The sequence below is a fragment of the Aptenodytes forsteri genome, unplaced genomic scaffold, assembly GCF_000699145.1.
Source record: "Aptenodytes forsteri isolate BGI_AS27 unplaced genomic scaffold, ASM69914v1 Scaffold72, whole genome shotgun sequence".
In the NCBI taxonomy this organism is placed as follows: domain Eukaryota; kingdom Metazoa; phylum Chordata; class Aves; order Sphenisciformes; family Spheniscidae; genus Aptenodytes; species Aptenodytes forsteri.
Genome location: NW_008796193.1, coordinates 5,387,067 through 5,411,502, shown reverse-complemented (window position 1 = coordinate 5,411,502; position 24,436 = coordinate 5,387,067).

Sequence of the window (24,436 nt, the reverse complement as noted above, 5' to 3'; positions counted from 1 at the left end):
TGATGGAGCCCTGCTTTCCTGGAGATGGCTGAACACCTGCCTGCCCATGGGAAGTAGTGAATGAATTCCTTGTTTTGCTTTGCTTGCGTGCACAGCTTTTGCCTTACTTATGAAACTGTCTTTATCTCAACCCACAAGTTTTCTCACTTTTACTCTTCTGATTCTCTCTCCCATCCCATTGTGGGGGGAGTGAGCGAGCGGCTGTGGGGTGCTCGGTTACTGGCTGGGGTTAAACCACGACATCTACCAAGGACATGTGGTGTGAAGGACTCCGGGAAGTTTTGGGGCATGTTGCTAAGGAAACCTGTGCTTTTGATGAAATGTGCTGGGAATGTCTGGGTTTGGAGAGTTTGTCTCTTCACTGCCAGCACTGCCAAAAAGGGAGCAAAAGCCCTAAGTAGCTGTTTTAAAATTTTTATTTAACCACATATTCCTTTCTAATGTAAACAAAGGAAGAAAATTGAAAGCTTCTTTTAGAAGAAGTGAAAGGAGAATGAGGGGAAGTAATTAAGTTTTGAGAGGACTATGTGTGTGTCAGGGACCCCTGGTGCCTGAAGGACCAGCCACGCATGCTTGTGGGCGGTTGTGTTCTTTAGGTGGCCAAGCCCATAGCTCATATCCTCACTGTATCTGTGAAAAATCTGTTCTGAGTTAACAAAGAATAAAAAGAAATGTTGAATTTTGAGATAAAAATGCTTGTAGGGTTTAATCTGACCTTCTGCTTAACTCAAGATTAAATGTTTGCCTCGGTCTTAATTTGTTGAGAATATTTCCCTCAGCTCTTGTTTTTTCATGTTAAGAGTGCTGCTCGCAACGTGTAAGTGCATAAATGTGAAGAACAACGTTGAAGCTCAGTGAACTCTAACACAGTTTTCCAGGCAGAATATATGTAGATTAGAAATATAAAGAATCTACTAAAAATTCTGTAAGGTCTCCAAAGACCATAAACAGAAGATGTGCAAAATGGGTGTTCTAAGGCAAAGTACCTTCAATCACGCAGCGTCTTGTAGCTCTTATCATCATATTATGGCTTATACTTGACAGCTGAAGTCTTGGCCAGCATAGTTGGAGCTGAAATTGTTCCTCTGGAGTTATGTAAGGAAGGTGCAAAATGAAGGCGTGTACAGCAGTTGGATTCTTTCTCTGAAGTAAAAACTGTAGGGTTTTTTGAGGCAGCATAACTTCAAATCACAGCAAAGACATTTTATTACTGTACATCTGCGAACAGGATGTTTAATGTTTGACATGTTTATTAAAAAAACTGAACACAGCACATTATCCATCTGCTGTGATTACTGTATAGGTAGGCAGTTGGGACTTTGAATGTAAAAATCTATGGGCTTCGGTGCAACCCATTGCTGCAGCCTCCAAAAACTCTCAATAATATATCTGCACAGTGAGGCTTCTACTGTACTTCAAGGTGTTGTTGGCTTTTCCCTCCTTCCTAATTAAAAGGAACCATTTGACATCTTGGCCTGAACCTGTTTGATAAAGTATCTTGTGTCTATCAAATGTGCTGTGTGCTTTGGAAGATAAATTATCATGAAGATCTGTAGCTTGTGAGCTCATTTATGCAGGAAAACTATATCTGGCTTTCAGGATTAGGAGTGGATTTGAGTTGATGACAATTTTGGCTGCTGGTTCAGCCGAGTCTTTTCCTGTTGATGATCTTCAGGACTGAGGTCTCTTAACTTCCAGAAGTATTAAATTTCAGAATAAAAGTGCTCAATAAAAGTATTAGTTACCTTAGCCTGCCCAGTATTGGTTCCACAGAATGTGGTAAAGAGCTGAACTCCATCACTTGCACTGACTGCTTCCTGCTTTATTCTCATACCAGATGTTTTCTCTCGGTTCTCTGTCTCCAGAATTTTATTACAAAGCACAGCACAGAACTGGAAATGTTCCATCTCAAGGGTATTTTCTATTGTTTAGGTTTTGTTTGAATTAAATACTGTATTTTTATCCTTTTACTGTGCACTAAAACTGCTTGTTGAAATAGTAGACCTAACATTGCACAGTCCCTTTGTAATTGTCTTAACTCACATTGCATCCAACTGGTGTTACACGATATCAAAGATTCAAGTAAAAAACATCCAAAATTCTCAGGTTTTATGTAACTAAAGCAGAATTAAAAGGTAAAAGCTGCAAGAAGATTAATGAGATTACTTATTTAGTAGTCCAGAAGGCAAAGAGTATTCCTCAGACTATCATCCATCATTTCTGTTGCCTCAGGCAAAGAGGATGCTTCAAGCTTGCTTCTAATTTTACTGAGTATGTTGTTTCCTGAGTAGCTTAAGATCATTACTTGTTGCATTAATTCATTGTGACTAAAAAGTAAAAATCATAAAAAAGTCAAACTTTGTTTTCAGCTGCGGGGTTACATCTCATAACAGTTGAACTGTCATTCAAATAATTTTGCTGTGCTTTTTTGGCTTTGCTCAGGTGCAGCTGTGAAGAAAGAAGTCAGTATTTTTTCCTAACTTGTACCTGCAACTTTTTTATTACCTTCAAATACTGTTACTTTTTCTTTGATCTTTCCTAGAGAAAAATATTCTCCTTTTTTTTTTTTTAATCAATATTTATCATCATTCTTTCTCTTTCCTCTATTTAAATTCTGTAACAGGTTAAAATGTTGAAAGCAAGGTTAGATTAAATTATAGTATCCCCTTGCCGGTGTTCTTCAGCAGTCTTAACTTCATATTTCTCTTGGTTACACAGCATTAAATTAGATAGATGCTCTTTGTGACAACAAATTTTGCAGGTGAGATCCCAAGATAGTCATGGCAGTGCTGAGTACTTGCAGTGAGCATTGTGGGAAAATGCATGAGAATCAAGTGGAGAGTAGTGTGAGAATCGAACTTACAAGTTTTTCATTTCAAACTTAACCACAGCACTGTTATAACAGTGTAACAGAGTCAAATAGTGAAGCATTTGCTCTGGGTTCTTTTTTTTTGTTGTTGGGTTTTTTTACTCTTACACAAAAGGAGTTCTGCATATAGATAGAGTCAGGGCTTAATGATTTTCTCCCTTAGTTGCTACAAAGCTAGACTTTATTAAAATACTGCATCAAACTCAAGAGACCTTTATTAAAGCAGAATCTTCATTTTTCAGAGATCCTTAACAAGTTGTCTGTCTTCCCTCTGAAAATATGGAAGGAAGTTCATGACATTGCTCTAATAGAAGAATAAATATGATTTGCTCAAATGGGAAAACAATGTATCTTTATAAGCAAACTAACACAAAGCATTTGTAGATTCTGCAAGTCAAATTTGAACTGAAAACTATATTGGTAAGGAGTCATGTTAGGAAATGTGAAGAAATGAAACATCCCATCTACTGAGCTGCCTAAATATTTACTTACTGTACTTCAAAGAAGCTTTTTGTTAGAAATTATGATGGAATGCTTTTCAGTGCAATCTCCCAGGGGTCTTAACAGTAAAAGTAGAGTCTTCCTCTATTTGATGATTACAGAAAGTGGCCCATTTTGTCTGTGGAACTGTAATGCCTGTTTCTGTAAAAGTAGATGAAAATAGGGATCTGATGAAAATAAGCTGGATGACACTATTGAAGAGGGAAAAGCTGGCTTGGATAACCTCCTTTTAAATATTCAACCAAACTTTTCGGTTGCTGGTCCTAACACGTTTGTACATAATTTATTTCTCTTTGCATAATTTTCAAGAAGTCCATTTAATGCTCTTGATATCTTATGATAACAACAGTAATACAATGAATTCTTAGTGAAATTAAAAGATCAGTTTGATAGATACTTATCTTCCTACAAACCTTCCTTCCTGTTCCTTCAGCATGTGGAATGAAACATTTTAATAGTAGCTAATGTCATTGGCTGCCAAGAGAGGACTTAGACTATTTAAAATTCATTTGAACCTCATATGATTAAACAGCTGTCTAGAATATTTGTGAAATAGCTTTTGTGTGATATATAAAATGATTTGGTGGATTAGCATGTCATAAAACTGGCTAGCTTCAAAAAGCACCCACTTCTAATTGGTGCATTCACAAATAATTTACATCTCTTGGACTTATACTTGGAAAACTCTCATACTATGGTATATAAATTAGCATATGTGTTTATATATGCTTATACAGTTATATGGAAGACTGTTGCATTTTGAAAGGCTGTTGCAGTTTGTAGTTTATCCTCTCACTGTCTTATGGGGACATTCTGTGGAACTGGTAGACTCTTTCAAAATGGTCCCTGAATTTAATTCTACATGACAATATAGCATTTATTCATTATATTGTCTCTCCTTACATCTAAGTCTCTACAGCTGATTTGCAAATGAAGTATTGTTATTTCATTTTCAGGACAGTGAAGCTAAGGTACTGTAAAGGGGTGGTGAGAGATCACAAAGTGGGTGGGTGGCACAGTTGGCGTATGTCACGCTCTTGATATACGTTACTCTGTTCCACCCATTAGATGTACTCTTTTTAAAAACTCACCATGCTGACAGAAAAGAAGCAAAGTTACTGATGCAGTAGCATTATATCACAAAAAGCTAATGCCTTAGGTGGAGGAGGATGCTTTTATAACTAAAATAATGTAGATACTGCATATGTGATATGTTATTAATAGTCAAGTACAATTTAACTTCTCCTTTAGCAATGACAAATTTTTCAGTTTTTCACTAGTTCTGTATAACCGTAATAAATTTTAGACACTACCTTTATTAGTCCAGCATTATTTACATTCTCATACATGTATTTACCTTAACCCTGATTCTCCTGACAGTTATAATTTTACTGAAGACAGTGAACTTATTTCCAAACTAGAACTGTATGAAGGATATGTAATTTTTAATCTCTATTTCTCTTAAAGTACAGCCCATTAATGCCTCTATAACCCATGCAATTACATGAATTGAAGCAATGAATGAGAACATCTCACTGTTGGAACTACAAAGGTTGTCCTTGATTATTATTGAACTTCTGTGGCTGATGAGATGTAAATCATAGTGTAAGAAATATATCATCTGGAAATCATGCCACTGAATATTTTCTTTACTAGCAATGCACTGTAAAAGGACTAAATCTTTAATCAAGAATGTTAAACAATATGGTTTTGGTTGTAATACGTTAGATAGTAAGGCTCAGAAGGTGCTGCAATAAATAAGCTTGCTACCTTGCAGTAGGTAGTAATCAGTTACTGAAATATCCAGACTTCAAGTATTTTTATAATAAGTGATTTCCCCTCATCCATACAACCCACCCCTTTTCATTAAGGCATGAAGAATTTGTTGTATGAAGAATGTTGGCTTACCCCTCTACAGGCAGCAAAAGACATTGTTTTTACATCTTAGAAGATGTTAGCTTTTTGTGACATCTTTTTGAATCCCATTCTCACATTATGTGAATACCAGACTCTCTGTTCCTCTCCCTTTCCTGGATAGCAGTGGCAAGACAAGCTGGAATGGGAAAGCTGCAATCCAGTTTAGAGCTACGGGTACAATTATTGTTAATGCTTGCCATGGATTTTACCAATGTACTGTAGGAAAGGGAAGAAATAATACATTTGCGAAACTGAAACAGAATCTCCTTTTCAAATCCTGTTTTATGTAAAGGCTGAGTATTACAAATCAGAACAAAACAGAATTTAAAAAGGAGCACATATTTAGAATGATGTGGACTGTCTGTGATCTTTAACAACCACCACCTCATGTTTTTCAACACTTTCTTTGTATAGCTGCAAATTCTGAGGCTATAACCTGTGCAACTGAGGTTATTAAAACTATATATTCATATCAGTGCGAGACCAGAGTCTGACCTTAAGTTATCTGATGTTATATACTCTGTCTTCACATTGCTTTAGGTGGTCTCTTCCTGTTCTGATCTTCTCTTCAGGATTATCTGTCCTATCTACTGTTCCTTGTCCTTCCAACTTAATTGTTGCAACTTCCTCATGTTTTTTCAAAGTTGATGGATAGACAATTAGTGGTTAGTGGAAACAGTTTAAACCAACCTTCAACTATTTTTGTAAGCATCTCTCATATTCTGTTCAGATGAAATCCCCAAATAAAAATCCATGTGTGGGAAACATTAAAGTTGGTTTCCTGTATTGCATTTACCAAATATGTGAGAAAGATATATGAAAAAGCTTTCAACTTTTGGTGTGCTGACAGCTGCTTGCAGTGGAGGTCAGAGCCTTTCAGTGATCTGCCACTCTCCAACAACTGTTCAAAGTACTGCAAAGGCTGCTAGTTGGGCATCCATTTAGCAGTAAATGTTAGTCTTCCTCTTGCTCCACTGAAATCAGTAAAAATACATTCTTTAACGGAATAGGAGCAGGCTATGACCTCAATACCCAAATCAAAAATTGATCTCTTGGTGCATTTTTTTGCAGTCTGTTGCTTTAGATCATATCTATATATATCCCTTAATAAATTCACTATCCTAGTGTATAATCCAGACCTGACTGAAGAGCTGAATAAGAACTGGAACTCAGTTTGCTTTAAGATTCTAGTGGTTTGAAATACTCATTTCTCATATGTGCAGGCTTCCACAGCATGTTTCTGTAGTGAGAAAATCCAGGTGCATTATTCCTTTTATGTATTTGACTCTGCTCTGCATTATGTCATGCGGTAAGGCATAGTGTGAAACAGCTCAGTGCAGTGTAGAAACGTAAAGCAATCACATTCTGCAATTCAGGCCAAGAAGTCCTGTGGGTATTTATAGTAGATGTTAACCCCCTGACCTCCTAGCCTCTCTTCACTGCGGAGTTGCATGAAATCTGATTTGCCCTCTGGAGCTCTTCACGTCAGCTGAGGGAGCTGACTTTTCAGACAAAAGGATGGGACAAAAGGAATGGTATTCAGGCAGGCTGTACCCTGTGTAGTGCAGATCCTCACTGTCTATGTCATTGACTTAAATTTCCTAGCTGCATTCAGATGTGGAAAGGCATGAAGAGATACCAGGCATTTGAGTGAGAGCAATACAACAGATTAGCTATCAGAAACCTTTGGGGCTGTCTTTGACTCCTTTGGCGTGGCTTTTGTGATTTGGCTTTTAAATCTTAATTGTGCAGAGGTGATAAGTCTAGATAAGTCTAGGTGATAATCATAGTTTTAAAAAACCTGCCTTGTCATCACTTGCGTGACAGCCTAATGCAAAATACAGCAGTATTTCTCTGTAATCTAATGGTAGATGTTGACTTTATCCAAGTTTATAATTACAAATCCTCATTTAGACTTAACAGAAGATTACTACAAAGGAAAAGCCAGTGACCTTAAAATTTTATACTCTAGGCATATATAACTAGCTGCCTCTATTTCTGTGCGATTTCTGTATATGAAAATAACTACACTCAGTGACTCTTTTGTTGCGTTTGGTAAATTATGACTGACAACCCTTACATATATCATATTGCATTTCTCACTATCGTTACATAAATTGCCTCAACTTTTTTTGTGCTATCACTGATTTCTGACTGCTTCCTTATTAAGCACTGCTGAGGGCAATCCGTCAAGGAGTTGTATGGTAGTGATGGGAGTTTACAGTGGTGAACTGACACAATTCTTTTAAAATTGTACCAGCTAAATATCTGTCTAGTCATTTTTAGTGCAGCAAGATCATTTCAGAGAATGATTTTTCAGCTGACTGTGGAACATATACTATTTAAGGAGGAATAAACTCAAAGCATAATCAAGTTCAGTAATTGCCTGTTCATTGTCCTTTGACTGTCCTTGAGTTTTCCCTAGAGAAGGGTAAAATCAAGCTATTGGGATTCTTGGAGGGAGGGGGCAGTTAGCAGTCGGTGTTCTGAAAGACTACGCATAGAGAAAAAAGTGGCCTTTGATTAAATTAAAACATGGATATTGAGACCTAAATTTAAGGCCCATCGCTGGTTAAAAAAAAAAAGACTGACATTTCTGCAGATGAGACTCAAATCCTGCTCTATAGGTTTTGTGAGGAATTACATGGAAATGTAGTCAGTTTTATGCTATCCTGTTCTCTTTGAACACACATATGTCACATTGTGTGTTTTGTTCTGTTCTTATAGTGACTTGGCTTTTTGGACGTCTGTAAAATATAAGCCAGAATTCTGCCGGTTTCGGTGCAGAAAACATTGAAAAACTTCAGCTTTCTTTAGAAACAGAAATGCTTTCTCTGTAGGAATTGCTGACATCTTGAAATTAATTTTCTTTGAAAGCAAATGAAAAGTTTTTAGATATTAAAAAGACATAGAAAAAAAATCCTTGGGCATATCAGAACAAAATTTCAATGGAAGTGAACCTGTTATTTAAAGCTAACATATCTACTTTGAATTAGTATTTTGAAACAATGGCTCTCGTTTCAAACTTTCTTATTGAAAAATTTTTAACATCATTTACATTGTGGCTTACAGATCTTTTTTTGTGTGGAAGATTTTCACACGAAGCATTTCAAGATGCTTTACTGGAGACTGAAAAGCAACAGGATACAAGCCCTGGTTCCATTTAAGCACAGAGCCTAGAGTGTCTGAATGTGTATAATTTTAGGCATATAAATAGATACGTGCCGGTAGACATTGAGGTAGAGCTTTCCTTCATCTCCTAGTGTGAAGGACATATGGCTTTGGAACTTTATTCCACAAATATCCATCCACTTAAAAGAAACTCATTTTAGCCCTTTCCTTTAGATTAAATCCTAATGAACAAGACTGAGGCATGTGCAATTTGTCTTTCACACACAAGCCAGACTGTACCAAGGAAAAAGAGAGAATCACTGAAATAGATTATTATAGTAAGTTATGAATAGAGTGTTTTGTAAAGGGAAGCATATTAATTTTTATAATTCTCTGACAACTTATTTCTGTGGCAAAGAGTTTAATGCAGCCAAACAATGATGCAAATGTATCATATTCTTATTAAAATATTTATATTGGGTTTATATTTTTTCTTTGACTTCTAACCCAAACAGTTTCTGCTTAATTCCAATGAAAGTTTATGAGAATTACTTTTTGTAACAGAAGTACAGGAGTACCCATAGATCATTGATTTGATTTCAAAATTATTAACAGCCTTCTTTAATGCAGCCAAACAATGATGCAAATGTATCATATTCTTATTAAAATATTTATATTGGGTTTATATTTTTTCTTTGACTTCTAACCCAAACAGTTTCTGCTTAATTCCAATGAAAGTTTATGAGAATTACTTTTTGTAACAGAAGTACAGGAGTACCCATAGATCATTGATTTGATTTCAAAATTATTAACAGCCTTCTTCTTCTATGCTTTTCTTCTGGACAATGCAAAATTAAGAATTAATAATTTTTTTTCAGGACTTCTTGACCTATTTAATCAAGTCCCTACCATTAGGGAAAAGGTCTCATTTTTGACTTGCATTTTTCTTTATTTATCTCTTATGTCTTTATCAAGTGATTAATGTTAAATATGCAGCTTAGCCCTCCTTAGAGAAAAGCAATATTGACTTTAATCTCAGGATAATTTAATTTCCATCAGTATTTTAACTTCAGTAGATTTAGATTTTTTCCTGAGGAACAGAAAGAAATACTACTTAAAGGAAATGAAGTTTTGCTATTGATGAATCAGGAAGTACCGTGCATTTCACTTTCATAGCAGAATTAACTGGAGTATCACAATGACTATAGATCAGACTTTAAATTCATGCCAGAATTTATAAGAAGTTATCATAAGTAATGTATTACAATTAGATGCCTTTTAAACATCGTATTCATTGTAGATGAGTGGGAAAATGCTTCAGCTAATCTTAAAATGTAAGAAAGAGTATACAGGTTGTACAGAATTAGTGTGTCAAGCTCTTCAGTTACTTTTTGCTATAAAGAACTTTGAACTGTTTAATTTCTAAAGTTTATGCTACTGAAACCTTCAACAGTAATTATTTCTTTTAAAAGATGACTTTTGCATGGATTATTGTAGATACTTAATTAGCAGGATGTTACAAAGACAAGTGAGCATAACACTGGCAGGATAATTGACAGTGTTAGTGTTTGCATTGCTGATGTAGCCTTAAAAAGCGTGCATCTCTCTCCCATGAGACATTGCATGATGGTCAATGCAGCCTAATAATTTTTTACCATCTGGGGGTGTTAGAAATGGAGTTCCCCTCCATAGAAGAGGAGGCACATGGTGTGGGAGACTTGCAGTGCTGGAGCACAGCTCTGAAAAAGATTCCCTCTTAATTATAATTCTTCCTAAGTAAGTAATTTTTACAGGTGAACTTCACATACGTTTGCTGCATTCCTGAAATCTTTTACAATATAGTTTTTTCTTCTCTTTTGCAATACAAAAAAAGATTCCTTCTACCCCGGCGGACTTACCCGGAAAGAATATCCCCTACCGATCAAACCTCCCTAAATTTAAATCAACCAGGTTGGAATTTGTATTTGTTTTCGAGGACAGCCACCTAATCTGAATAGAAAATTGTAAACAGTACTAAACAGAACTGGCATCATGCTGCCAGGTGAATCATCATGCTGTCTCAGTCCGTGGAGCTGCACAATTTTGAAAGAGGTAAAACTCAGGGGAAATCTGAATTTGAAAAGTTACCTAATCTTGAAGGAAGGAAAAAAACCTCTTGTTTTACAAAAACTGTACAAAATCTCTGGTCTTGTATTCTGGAAAATAAGTGGCTTTCTACAAGAATGAAGGAAGGGAACCAATTTTACTCTTATACTCCAAAGATTCTGTGCCTGTAGATTAAAATGTGATTGATTTCTTAATATTTCATTTGCCAGGATGTTTGACAGACATGCCCAGATTCACATCATGTCTCCTTGAATGCTTTATTTCATAAGCACTTATCAGCAATTGCTGTCTGTAAAATGTATTAGGTATGCCTGTTAATACTCTGACAGTTAATAAGTTCTCAGTTGGTTCAGGAACTAGAAGTATTTGTTCATGTCTGAAGATTAATAATAGGTTAAGTTTGTCATTTAAAAGAAAAAGGAATCCTCCTCTCGCCAGTTTATTCCAACCTCCAAACGTAATTCACTCCTTGGTGTGTAATAGTTTTAAAGTTTTACTTTAAAGTATGATTTTAAAGAGTGTTTAGACTAGCAACTCCAGATTTTGGAAATTGCTGCAAAGGTTTAATAACTGAGTCAATTTAACCTAAATTTAGCAACTGATTGTGATTCAGATAGTAGCTGCACACCCTGCTGCCGTACACTATTTGGAAAAGTGGCATACCTGTAAGTGCCCCCAGAAAGTGGCACAAAGCTTTACACTGGGTGAATTGATCTCTAGAAACACCCTTGCTGCAGCGGCTGAAAACCTGCTGGTACCTGAGCAAGGCTGCAGGTAGCTGCATGGCTCACTGACCCTGCTTGGCTGCAGCAAGGGGTTTTGTTGCATCCCTCTGGCCTTAGGTCTGGGTCATAAAAGTAGTGGTGTTGACGGCTGTTGGCTACCATATGCCGTCTGTGTGACCGAGTCGTAGGTAGTGGAGGCTGTTGTCGGTCAGTCGTGGTCTGCGGCTGAGGAGCAGGGAAACACGGGCACCATTTTGTCCTTTGTGTAATTCCTGAGATGGTTTACACGCACACACTTGCTTCCCTCGTGGCACAGAGCTGGAGATCTGTGATGTTGTTATAATTCATTAATGCTTGTTAAAGGAGACTCATAACCCAAGAACATCAATATTAAAAGCTACTTGTAAATTAGGTACTGCCTTGAGCAAGAGGAGCTTACCTCTACTCCAGGAGCTGTTATACGAGGAAAAGCTATCGCTAGACTTTTGTTTATCTCTTACCAAAAAATACAGGATTTTATACAACTCAGTGTGTTTTCAGCAAAAGCTGTGAAGAAGAAAGTTGGGGAAGAGTGACCTTCTAAAGCAGAGACAGTTTCTAGCCTATTAGCAGTAGATCTATAGAGGTTTAGGTCTTCCTTCTCCTGACAGTTGTTTGTACCAAATAAATTGTCTACCCTTTTTGCTACAGAACGAGGTGAAACCTCAGGAAACAGACTGAATTTGGGGGGGGCAGGACAAAAGTTTGGGCATAAAGAAAGTAGAGAGGGGATCTTTGACAATAGCAATGAAAAGGTTAATTGATCTCTCTTTGTAAAAGTGGTCATTGGTAAGATTGTGGCTTATCAATCTAATTTAAAATGATGTGTTTCATTTTAAAATGGCAGTGTTAAACAAGGGCGAACAGACATGAGTCTCATTCTGATGTCTGTTTATTGGGTGATGCATCTGTACTTCCTGTATCAATTTGCATATTTCATTTCAGTAAACAATTAACATTATAAAATCATTTTAATAAAAATCTGTGGACATGAGTGATTTGAGAACAAGTTGTGCCCAGTATAATGTAAATTAATTGTCAAGTGAAGTGTTCCCCAGGACCAGACCTTCTAATACTTCTGGTAATAAACAAGTGTCTATATGTAACTCATGACTCAAAGACAGCTCCATGTACTTCCAGAAGTGGAGACAGTGAGCAGTTCCCCTTGGGATATTTCTGAGCAGGTGAGATGGAGCAGCTCTGGAAAGGAGGTGAAAGCTTTCTGCTCTCTATATGCAGTCCATACTCAAATGGAGGATCAGTGAGTTTAATGAAGTGTTTGATATGAATGAAAAGTAGCTAGATTCTTTTAGCCAGACATCTAACCCTCTTCAAAACTTTGTCACTTAATTTTTTAATATCATCTGCCTCTGCACCCACTCTGCTGTTTGATGAGATGGCTCAACAGATTAATGTCCTTTCTAAATGTCCATATCCTGATTTCTACCCTTTATGTCCTGTTTTCCTTTTTGTTTCATCTCTGCTCTGGCTCTTTTCATCTCTCTCTGCTGTCTTAGTCTTCAAAACATGTCTCTCTTACCAACTGCTGCTCCCATCTTCTGTCAGATTGCTTGAACAAAACTAGTGGGAACAGCTTAACTCACCTCTGTCTGCTAACTGAAACTGGCTCTAAAGCTGAGTTTACTCCATATTCATTGACGGGGTAGATTATTAAACATAATTGTATAGAATTGTAATCCAGGAGACGTGAATTTATTCAGAAATCTGAAATCTTCTGACATTTAATGATATACTTATGTATTTAATTTTATTGTTCATCCCCCAATCAGTTTTTCTTTCTTCATGTTGTAAGCTGCTCATTTCGTTCTCATCTGTCCATTTACTTAGGATTCCTCATGTCAGCAATCTACTGTACTTAAAAACAGCCACCAGTGTTGTAACATTGCCTGTTGCCTTGGTAATACTGTCGCATGGGTACTTCATGATTATCTGTGTCTGAGACTTGCATTGTTCATACTGTGCTGCCTCTGCTATATTTGATGGCAACCAGGAAGTTTTCTTTTGTTCTCAGCTTTGCCATTTTCTTCAGAAGAGTTTTTGAGGTCAGTAACATCTATAAAAAATTGTGAAATTCTGTGTTGGGATCTTACTACTTTTCATTGCATTTCTCCCAAACTAAGTGACACAGAAAGAGGAATCCCCATTTAATTTTGCAATGTAGTTTTAAAGTTTGAAATCAGAAGTAATAGGGTGGGCTTGCACTGCTCATCCTGAGCTGATAGGAGAGGTATTCTTGTAGGAGAGGACCTCATAAGGTAGGCAGCACCCCACAATGAACGTATTTAACACTGTGTGTGCCGTAGATGTTGAATAGCTAGCAAAATTGTCTTTCTCCCCCAAAATAGCTTCCATCACCCCCAGTATGCTTATGTCAGGGAATATCAGTACACAGCTTTCAAAAGTTATACCTGCCTGTTTATGTATTTAATCCATCTTTCAACTTCATATAGGCACTCTGCATATGCGTAGATAAATAGAAAAGAAATAACCACTTGACCCAACACCTATGCCCATAACCTCCTTTCCAGAGTATCAGCACAGTCTGAGCTAAGGTGGAGGTCCTGTTCCCTGTTCGAAGGTGGCTTCACACTCTACACTTCACAGGTCTTTCCAGGATTACACTGAACCTGTTGGGTGCAAATTTATCATTCCAACATTGGTAGCATAAAAAAGAGGATCTGAGAGAAACCTGCTTTGAACTGCAACTTTCTGGTCTTTTCCTCTCTCTCAGTTTTTGTTAAAGTTGGTGCATTCTTCCTTATATGCTTCTAGGGAAACAAAGTATGGGTCTGGCAGCATCCAAAATTATCTCAGTTGCTTAATTGTTATGTCACATTGCGCATGACACAGCTTACTGCTTTCTGGAATTAAAATTACCATCAGTAGACTTTCAAACAGATTGGGTTCTCCAGGTGAGCTTAAGTCCTGAATGAATTATATTGGATGTATGTAGTTAGCGTAAGCAAAAGTAGTCATTGAACTTAATCTGTGGGAGAAAAAGAAGGATATGAGTAAGGCTCCTAATTTGTACAGTAATACAAATGATAGCAGTAGCCTTTTGTGACTCATAACAAAATGAGTTATGACTTCAGGAACTGACTAAAAGCTGTGGCTCAGTCCCAGAGGTTTAAGTTTTCCCATCTCTGCATATCCTCACATCAAACCATCTTTAATCTTTTAGTATAAGTGATGGAAGAGTAAATTGTGCAATTCTGTCATTTCAGAATGGAATGTACTTAATGATACCTTGACCTGTGATCTCTGGGACGGAAGAAAAATTAGGTTAATTATTAATTTATGTGTTTTTTCTTGAGAAGTGACCAAAAAAATAATCTCTTTAAGTTGTTTAAATTATTTCCTTTTGAAAATACAGCCAGTGTTAAATGAAAGAAATAATTCAACCAATTGGTTTTCAATTTCTGATCAAAAGTAAATGCTACTGTGGATTGCTTTTGACTTATATAAGGAACATGCAGCATTCAAATATCTACTCAGCTTTTTCGATTTGTTTTGTCATGCAAGATTGAGTAAACATTAAAATTTATTTTTATATTTAAAATATAATTTTACATATAACTATTTTTTTATTCTCAAATTTACAACTATTTTTTGCAGCTTTATTCTTCTATTCACAGTCTGGAAAAGAACTAGACATAATGTAGTTTTCACACAGGCAAAGCAAGCCTACTTACTGCTTTTTATTAAGATGTTTTAAAAATCTATCAAAACGCAAACTCTACATCCTTTTACAAATATTTCATTTTACTCAACAAAATACAAGGAATACTTGAGAATACCCACAGAGGCTAAAACTAGAAAAAATAGAGGTATTGAACAAGACTGTTAAGGTAGTATGTCAGGTTAAAAAGACTTCTTTGGCAACAACAGAACATGCAAATATCAATGACCAAAAAAAAAAAACCTTAAAGAAAAGTTGTTCTTTAAGGAAGTACTGTAAGAAAAACATGTTATAGCTTTTAATTATGACAACGAATTACATTATTATTTGATGAACTATTTTCAGAATAGCATTTTCTAGGATGGTCACAGATGAACAAGGGAGTGTAGTAGCATAGTGACACACTAATATTTTAGGGGGGGTGGTTTTGGTTGCTTAGTATATTTTCTGACAACATTCTTGATTGGCAATGAGAGATCACAGTACACTCCACAACATTAACTTTATCTTAGTAGGGAAGTGTGCTTATATGATTTAATGGGCCTCTCAGCTAACCAGTCTGTACTGAGCAGATTGGGACCGCCTGGTAACCACAGATATTTTGAATGTGAAATAACAGAATGAGGAAACTACCCAGACAGTGGGTTAAATATTTTTCTTTCCCCTCTTGAAAAAGTCAATGTTCTTCTTTTGATTTCTTTCCCTAATCTTTTGCTTCCCTGTGTTGACCATTTAACACATTTATGATGTTATAAAGGCAATAGCCAACATCATTTAACCAGACAAGTTTGGACTAGTGCCAAGTTCTCCGAGGGGTTCCAGATCAGCCTTACTGTCACAAGGTGTGCTTATGGATATTTAGTCAAAGCACATCTCACCTTTTTGTAATGAATTTTTATAATGCCATTTTTGTAATGAAAAGAAACAATCTTTATGGAAGCTAAATTTATGCATGGCATAGAACAGTCATGAAAGAACATGGAGAACATTCCTCTACTCAGTCCCGTCCCCTGAGAAGCTCACCACCTTTCCCCTTCTCTGCTGGTTGTGGAAATATTATTGTTCAGCTTCTGATTCTCCAGATCCTTTCCAGCTTTCTGACAGTAAACCCCTTATTTCTGGTGTGTCTTGGTGAAGCCATCAGGGTAAGTCTTTCATGACCATAAGAAGCACCTTGTGAATCTCAGACATAACCTACACAAGAACATGTCAGAAAAGCCAGTGCATTGGCCAACAACACAGACAGTGGTTTATGTACATAATAAATGAAATCCTCCCTTTAGCAGTTGCTGCATATCATTTAACCCACAAAGCCACTAGCAATTGCAGGCTGGCTGTGCAACTCATGTCATAAGCTCTGCTTTGGAGAGGAATTTTATCATTTCTGTCTTCTGTTCATGCCATGGGTGGCTTTTTCTTCCAGCTATGAGTAACGAAGAATTTTCAACCTGTCTCATGTTCTGCCTTTGACAACTTAAGTTTCCTTGACCAGTAAGATGGGGGTGAAGATCTCATCTGAGCTTACTGAGAGTATTTGCAATTTTTTTTCTATCTATCTATCTCAGCTGCCATAGTTTTCCTTATCCAATTTAATTTAAGACAGGAAGGATTTGTTCTTTCCTTCATTTTTGGAGACGTACATTGTCATGTCTCACTTCAGGAAAAAATCTGGAAGGGTGAATACTCCATACGTTAGCAATGGCTGTGAGGAAGAAATATTTAGTCTTTTTTTTTTCCCTTCCTGTAAGCAAAATAAGCAAAACAAAATAAAAAACAGTCATCAAAATGAAGTGTATATTAATTTGAGTCATAACTGTCAAACAAACAAGTGGTTCTTTCCTCTTGATGATTGAAATAATTGACTTTGCTAAAATGAACATTCACATATAAGTGGTGATTGCTACTGGATGTTCAGTTCAATTATGGCCCTAAAGCAGGACACCTAGAGATAAAGTGAACTGGGTTTAATAGTCACTGTTTTCATCCCTCCCTCACCTCATCATGAGCGCAAGATAACAGAGAACTGGGGCACTATTTAATACATTTTTTTTTTAATTTAAGTTTTGTGTTTGGAAACTTTTAGCAGCTCCTTTCTCCAAGGCCAGGGCTTTATGCTTTATAATGAGCTCAGAACAAAACTGAAACCTGTGCCCACACCTGTTGCAGATCTATTTAATATGTGATTTTTTTATATGCTTTGATTTCTTCTTCAGAGCCAGGTTTCACCTGTGATGAGGTTTATCTCCTATTTAATTGAAAAAATATGTTGGGGACAGGAAAATGTAGCCCTGTGCTAACAGTCATTTCCAGAGGTCAACACTTTGTCCCAATGGCAAGGCATGTATCCTCCAGACACGAGGGTTGTTTGGGCTGGCGTTTTGGCACCTAGCAGAATTATCTAAGCTGAACAGATCAAAGGGTAGAAACTGAGCAAAGAGATTCTGCTATTGACCAACTGATGGATGGCCTCGCTTGCCTACAAAAAGCAGCCCTTCAGAGAGCAGGGCAGGAAAGTCATTCCAGTACAGTGTGAAAATCCGACAGCATTACGGAATGAATGGCCCTTTTACAGTCATGGGATCTAAAATAAAACCTACAGCTGTGCAGCCAGGAACTTTGCTGTATAGCAGCAAGAAACACAGGACAATTCAGGGCACTGTTCCATGCCAGGCTTAATCCAGTCTAACTGTGGACTCTCACCCGTATATCTCTCCTCCAAATAAATTAGTTTCCCATCGGATCAGTGAGTCATATTCCAGCAACACAGTGAATGACTAAATCTAATATGAGGAAAGGGTGAGGAATGTGTCAATGGCGTTAAGAGGGGAAAGGAGACAGAATTAAACCATCACTTTTGGCAGTGACACACGGTTTGATGAAATTAAGCACAACATAAAACTGTGCTTAAAGACAGCTTGGGTGGATTGGAGATATTTTAGAAAAAAAATAATTTGAAGCCTCTTGCTATGAGGAATAAGTAGTACAATGTGGTTTTGAGGTATTTGTACCAAGGAGAGAAACATTTTAGGATGTTTTTGTGAAGAATTAAGTCTCTGGAAAAATAAGAATATAACTATATCAGGCTAGAACTTTTATTTTTCCAGTTGGATTTTTACAAATGCCTGACCTGTTCAAGCAGTTTAGCTCTCATTTCCTATCAGTTTAGGCTGACCCTGGCATACATCTGCAACAGCTGTTTCTGAATTTTCTCAAACTGAGTTTACTAATGGTGAATATTAGCTCAATCCGGTTGTAAATAGGCTAAAGAACCAGCTCATACAATTTTTAATGTCCTGTCTGCAGTCCTTTTCTTCATCTTCCCCATTCATTGCTTTTTCCTGAAATTCTTGCTCTCTGACAGACCATCATTGTTTAATTCTTGTGCCATCTTTTTTTCATGGCAATGTAGGGTAGCAAGGCTTTTATAATTCTTTTTTTTTTTTTTTTCTCCCCTGCAGAGGGACAGCGCAATCCATTTGAGGCTCACATCCATCTGGTGCGGCACATACAGTATCTGACATTGGGGCAGGTTTATAAGCAGAGCACTGAGAGCAATTAGCATTTGAATTAAAGCTACCTGTGGATAACAACAGGTGATTACCCTATTTAACAGCTGTTAAGTGGTGTTACTTGCCAGCTATAGACCACAGACCGAGTGAATTGTATGCATACAAATGGGAGTTACTGTGCATACAAATGGACGACATTAATTAAATAAATTTTTTTTAAATTGCAATTTGATATGTAGGTGTTGGTTCAAAACAGGAAAGCGCTAGCAAAAGAAGAGTTTTTTAGAATGCAGGACAGCAACATCGTAAAGGTTTAAAAACTATGTTTTGGCAGTCAGTGTTTTGTTCCAGAAGCAGAAAAACAAAGCTTGCTATTTACACTGATTCAACTTCTGGCAAAAAGAGAATATAGTAAGAAACTAAAGCACAGAAGATTATTTTCTCCTTCTGTTTTATCTCTGCATTTCCAACAAGGCTTAATCAACCCCAGTGTTCTTTGGAAAGTACAGCATTGTTCCTGCTGTACTTGCCTACTTGCCTCCTTGCATATGTGGGAGAAACTGCTTTGCTAACTCGCTCCCTTCTGTGCTGGGGGCGGATGAATGTCTTTTTTGAACATTTGCTTAGCATATGGCTGTGCAACATCCCCCTAAATCCATGTGGGGTCTGTACCACGGTTCTGCTTCACATATTGCTGCAGAATATCTTACTGAGTGTGGCTGCACCTTTTTCAGTAGACTTTCTCATTTGCTGAAAAGTTTTTCCTGCGAACCTCTTCTCCAAGAGCATGGATTTTCAATGACCTTTTTTAAGACCTCCCAGGGCATATGAAGGGAATCTCTCCTCTGAGAAAGGCTGATTAGATTTCTGCTTTAAGTATTTGCTTGCACTCTAAAAACTAAATTTTATCAATGATGATTGGTCTCATTGCTACTCCAGAACTGCCTGAGTTTTGTGTAAGTGCAACTGTCACAAATTACAGGATGAACTTAACTTTTTCCCTGTGGCATAATTATCCACTCAGTTAAAAAGCTCCCATGATTTGTGCATGTGTGCGTTTTCATTGAATTAGTATGAATAGAGACGTCCAATTCACATACATACAGATGAAGACATTCAGTGCTCACTTCCAGAGCACTGGAACGCAGGGTAAATACTACAGCTTAGAAGGGATGGCTGTTGATTTTTATTAATGACAGCTGCCTGATTAAAGCATTTACTGTACTATGTATTTAACTGAAATTAAATGCCCATTAACCTTTTGATGCTAGCCAATTGTATGCTACATCCAGAAAATTATTATACTGACAATCTTAGTTAACTAGAATTTGATGTGGGTCAGAACTGATCCCATCTGCTGTTAAGAGGCTCATAATGACTTAAAGAATTTTAAGTTAAAGCACCATACCCCTCAGTCATAGTTACATTGCAGAAGGCTTGGACTGTTCACAAATAAGCCCTATGCCATTGAAACAGTTATTTGAATAAAGTTCAATAAGCGTTGGATATATAAACACCTTCAAGTATGTCTTTTCTGTAGGGTTACCCAGGGATCATTATCTCAGTGACGGTAGCGCTCACCCATTCTTCTCCCCCAACCTTAGGCCAGAGACAAACTCCGTATTTGTGGGTAAGCTCTCTTTATACAGTAGAATATACATTGCTCGTCTTTTCTTTATCTTTTTGATGTCAAGCAGGAAATTATATATTCTTTGTAGATAGTTTCCTGTCACAAGTTCCTTGAAAAGTTGCAGAAATTTGCTGCCAACCAACCAGTATTTTCTAAAACCACCAGTCCTAAAATAGTGCCAAATTCTACATTGGTACAGACCCCTGTTTAGAATGTCCTAAGCTTTTGTGCTAGCCAAGCTTAAATAGCTTGCTTTATTTTAAAACTGCAGGATACCTACCACTGTGTGTACAGTATCCTTGCTATTAGCGGCTGGGCATCTTAACTTGTTTCAAGATTAACATGATAAGCAACGTGTATCTTTTTTCCTTTTGCATCCCATGTTGGGTGATGGGTATCTTGGATGAACAGGAGGTCTCCTGGTGTAGGAAGAGAGGTATAATGAAAAGAGGTGGGTATACAGCACACATAAGCCAGCTGAATGAGGGAGAGTGCAAGACATGCTGGCCCCATAGCTGAAAAAGAAAAGCCCCAGGAAAGCATTGCTAAAGGAGCTCTCCATGGAGAGCACGTGGCACATGGCAGTGCCTCCCCACAACACAGCGAGATCAGTTGAATTCATCTTGCCTTCCTGATGCCTTCTTCCTACTAATCTATATCTGACAGGATTATTTCACACAATACAAATCCAAATGTGTCTATTTAAAGATAACCAGCTAAAGTAAAAATATATAGAGAGCAAGCTCTAGATATTTTTTTAAAATTAAAAAAGAATAGTTTAAAGTGCAGAGGGGATAATGCAGAGAGGATAACAGTGTGTTCTTGACCAGTGACAGGCTTTAGCTCCAATATCTGATGAATCACAGTGTCTGAAGTGAGAATTTGGTGTTTTGGTGTAGACCTAAAGCTGTTGACAAAAACTCTTTTGTCTCTAAGTCATGAGACAAAGCAACTTTCAAATTCACTTTGCTATATAACAAAATTATTTGAAATCTTTTTAGGGGTATATGATTTTAACAATGTGACCGATAATAGCTCTTACAAAGATTGTAGTTTATGCAAACCACACATCCACATGACCTGCAAACATGCAAAATTGATTCATAAGTTCAGTTGTAACTTAATTATGACATTAAGCTGCAAAGGAAATTATAGTATGTTGTAAATATTTTTATTTGCTCTCTCTTTTTGTGTTTGGTAATGATGTACTGATCTGTCATGACCAAAATATAGAAAATGCAAATGCATGTTAACTAACAGATTACTAATATAGGAAAGAAATATGGCAATTGTGGTACTTTATTGGAGCCGCAAATCTTTTTTTTATTATTGTGGCTCGAAAACCTAATAAACAAAGGATGAAAGAAACTTCATTTAATTAAACTACTGCATTGTAATGCTAGCACTATTGATAGAATAGCTATTTAACAACACTGTAATGAATGTTCAATTGTCACAGCTTTGGAAAGTGTTATGCAGTGGTTTAATACGTTATTTCTTTTCTCATTGTTGCTTTTAAACACTGCTTAATATCAGTCATGTCTGTGTTCAGTTGTTTCCAATCTTTTACAGAAAAAAAGAATGCCACAAGGTAGGTTTTCATTATTTAAAATGTACCATCCCAATCAGTTTAAATAGTGAGTAAAATAAACCTTATTAAGCCACTGTTTTTTTCAAAATGCTTATAATAAATAATTCTTGCAACAAATAAACTAAAATTTATTAGTAAATAATAAAGTAAATGCATCAGGCTGAGAAGGATTATGTGTTCCTTTCAGAATAGAGACACACTCTTCAACGTTCACATGCCCCAGGGTAATATTTAATTAACCCACTCAGTTATAAATTAATGCAGACTTTTCTTCATCATAATAAAACCCATAGCAGAAAATGCCTCAGAAATTATCCTCTCTCAGACACTAGCTAATATTAATTTATCAATTGTTTAAGCAGAAAACCATTGCAAATAGAGATGGTTAAGGGCTCAGGTGGCCCTGAGGATTTTTTTCATTTGCTCCTGGTATGTGTTATCAGGGACTTGTCAAGCAAGTCATCATCTTGTCCAAACTCACAGATTAGTTCTAGATAGATATTAGTGCTCAAGTCACATCTCTGCTACAAGTCCTTCCTTCCTTCCCCTTCTTTGCTTATTCTGCATGTGGTGCCCTACTCTTGCTCTGCCCAAATGTCCCCATCAGTGAGGTATTTGCTATTGATACCCATACTAGATATGGCCATCAATGCAGATCTTTCTTTGCCAAAAAAGCACAAGTTGGGGACATAAACCAACTATAAAACAGCCATTCAGTATATTTCTGACATGCAGGACTACACCAAAGTCATTGCCATCAATTATATTATCCTTTGAATAGTATGAGCTAGTCATGTCCACATGATACTTAACTGTTGACTCATTATAGTAGGTTTATATGGGATGAGGTAGATAGAAAGAGAGGATCTCTCTCTTGTCCAACTATTACTTTCCTGAACTCCTCAGTGTCCACTGTTTAAATAAAAATCTAATCCAAACTGGGCAAAGTGCACTCGGTGTTCCCTGTTGAAACCTTCCAAAATCCTTAAACCATCAGCTTTTGTGGTTCACTGCCTACCTGAATGAATTACTTTCAACTGATTTGGCACATCTTCAAAGGAGCAGATGGTTCCATCTTTACTGCAAAAACAATAACTGCAGCAACAACAAAATAATCTGTAATTCTGCCTGGAAACTCTTTAAATATAAGGGAGAGCTCGATGACCATCTTACATTCCTGACAATTATCTAAAGGAAGAAATATATTCCTCAAGAAAATCACATTATAATTTACTAAGCAAAGTATCGCATCCATGGAACAGTTTTCTGAGGTTGTGGAGAGACTAAACTGTTATGCATGAGTTTCTAATAGGACCTCCCCAGCAATACAGCAGCTGGGAAGAGAGAAATTATGAAAATATGATGTTGAGAGACTCCTTTATTGAAGCTAAAAATAAACTAATATATGTTACAAAGAAAAGCATAGAAGAAGAAAATGGGAACTCTTCTCAAAGAAGCACAAATAATGTGATTAGGAATATGCAGCAAAAGCATGAGAGATTTCAAATTTCAAATAGCCAAAAATTGTCCAGATTACTGCAGGGGTTTTTTAGCGAATGTTTTGTAATGGTCATGGTCTAGGAGTGCTTGTTATAAACCAGTATCCAGTGCCTTTTTGGAATGGGATTCTCCTGAATTTGCCTTTTAGTTTCTAATATTTCAGCATAGGAAAAGCAATATAACTGACAGCGTCATTTTCTTCAATTATTGAAAAAGAAGTCATCAGATATACAAGATTAACATTAGGGACAAAGCAATAAATAATGCTCATTGTATTAAATACATACTGTTTTGCAAGTTTTAAAAAAAAGTGACATTCATTAAAAAGAAAACCTTTCCCTGTACAGACTAGCTGTCAAATATTAATATGAAATCTGATTTTTTTAATTTCTACTTTTAAATTCCAATTAATTTCTCCAGGATACTAGGTTATATTACAGAAGAGAGACTATCCTGCATACAAGACCTATACCAGTGTCAGTCTTCTGTCTTTTATAGGCAATTCTAATTATTTGGAGTGTGCTACAGAAGAAATATTTGGGCAGCTACTTTAACTGAGGCAGTGCTTAAACATTTAGTTGCTGTGCCTTTGGATTTTCAGCTGTTCTTAGCCTATGCTGTCCATTCTGTTCAGCTGGTGAACAGGGTGGGGAGAGGATCCTGCTTAAAATCAGTACGCTGAGGATTTAGTCTTCTGGTCATTTTTCAGCTAGATTTGCTTCCTGATCCAATTCATTGCATGGATCTGATGATGAGACTGCCACATGGGGGTAGGAATAAGTCCGTAATCTAGTGCTGCTACTGAGTAAACGCACATCAGGCTATGGCTGGCATGAACAAACGTGTTTGCTCCTGAGTCAGGGAGAGCCAGAGTCCGTGGAGGAAATCTCTGCTTGAGACCAATAGATGTGCATTTGCATTGACGGGAGCCCTGGGGAAATGGTCTAGATGTCGAGGTGGTTCTCTGGGGTAGATTATTCCTCCAAGCAGGCTGACAGGTCAGGCAATTCCTGCAGCCTGGCAACATTCTCAAGGAAGTACTTCTGTGGTAATGCGGTCTCTTTCCTCACTAAGGTACAGCTGGTATTTAACTGAGGGGTTCAAGGGCCCTGAACATCTGTCAGAGAGGGCGAACAGGTGAAATCCAGCTGTGGCCACAGTTGCTCTTACAATTCATGGATTATACTAAATCCTATGAGATGCTCCTTAGATTCCCTATAAAAGGCACTTTACTTCTA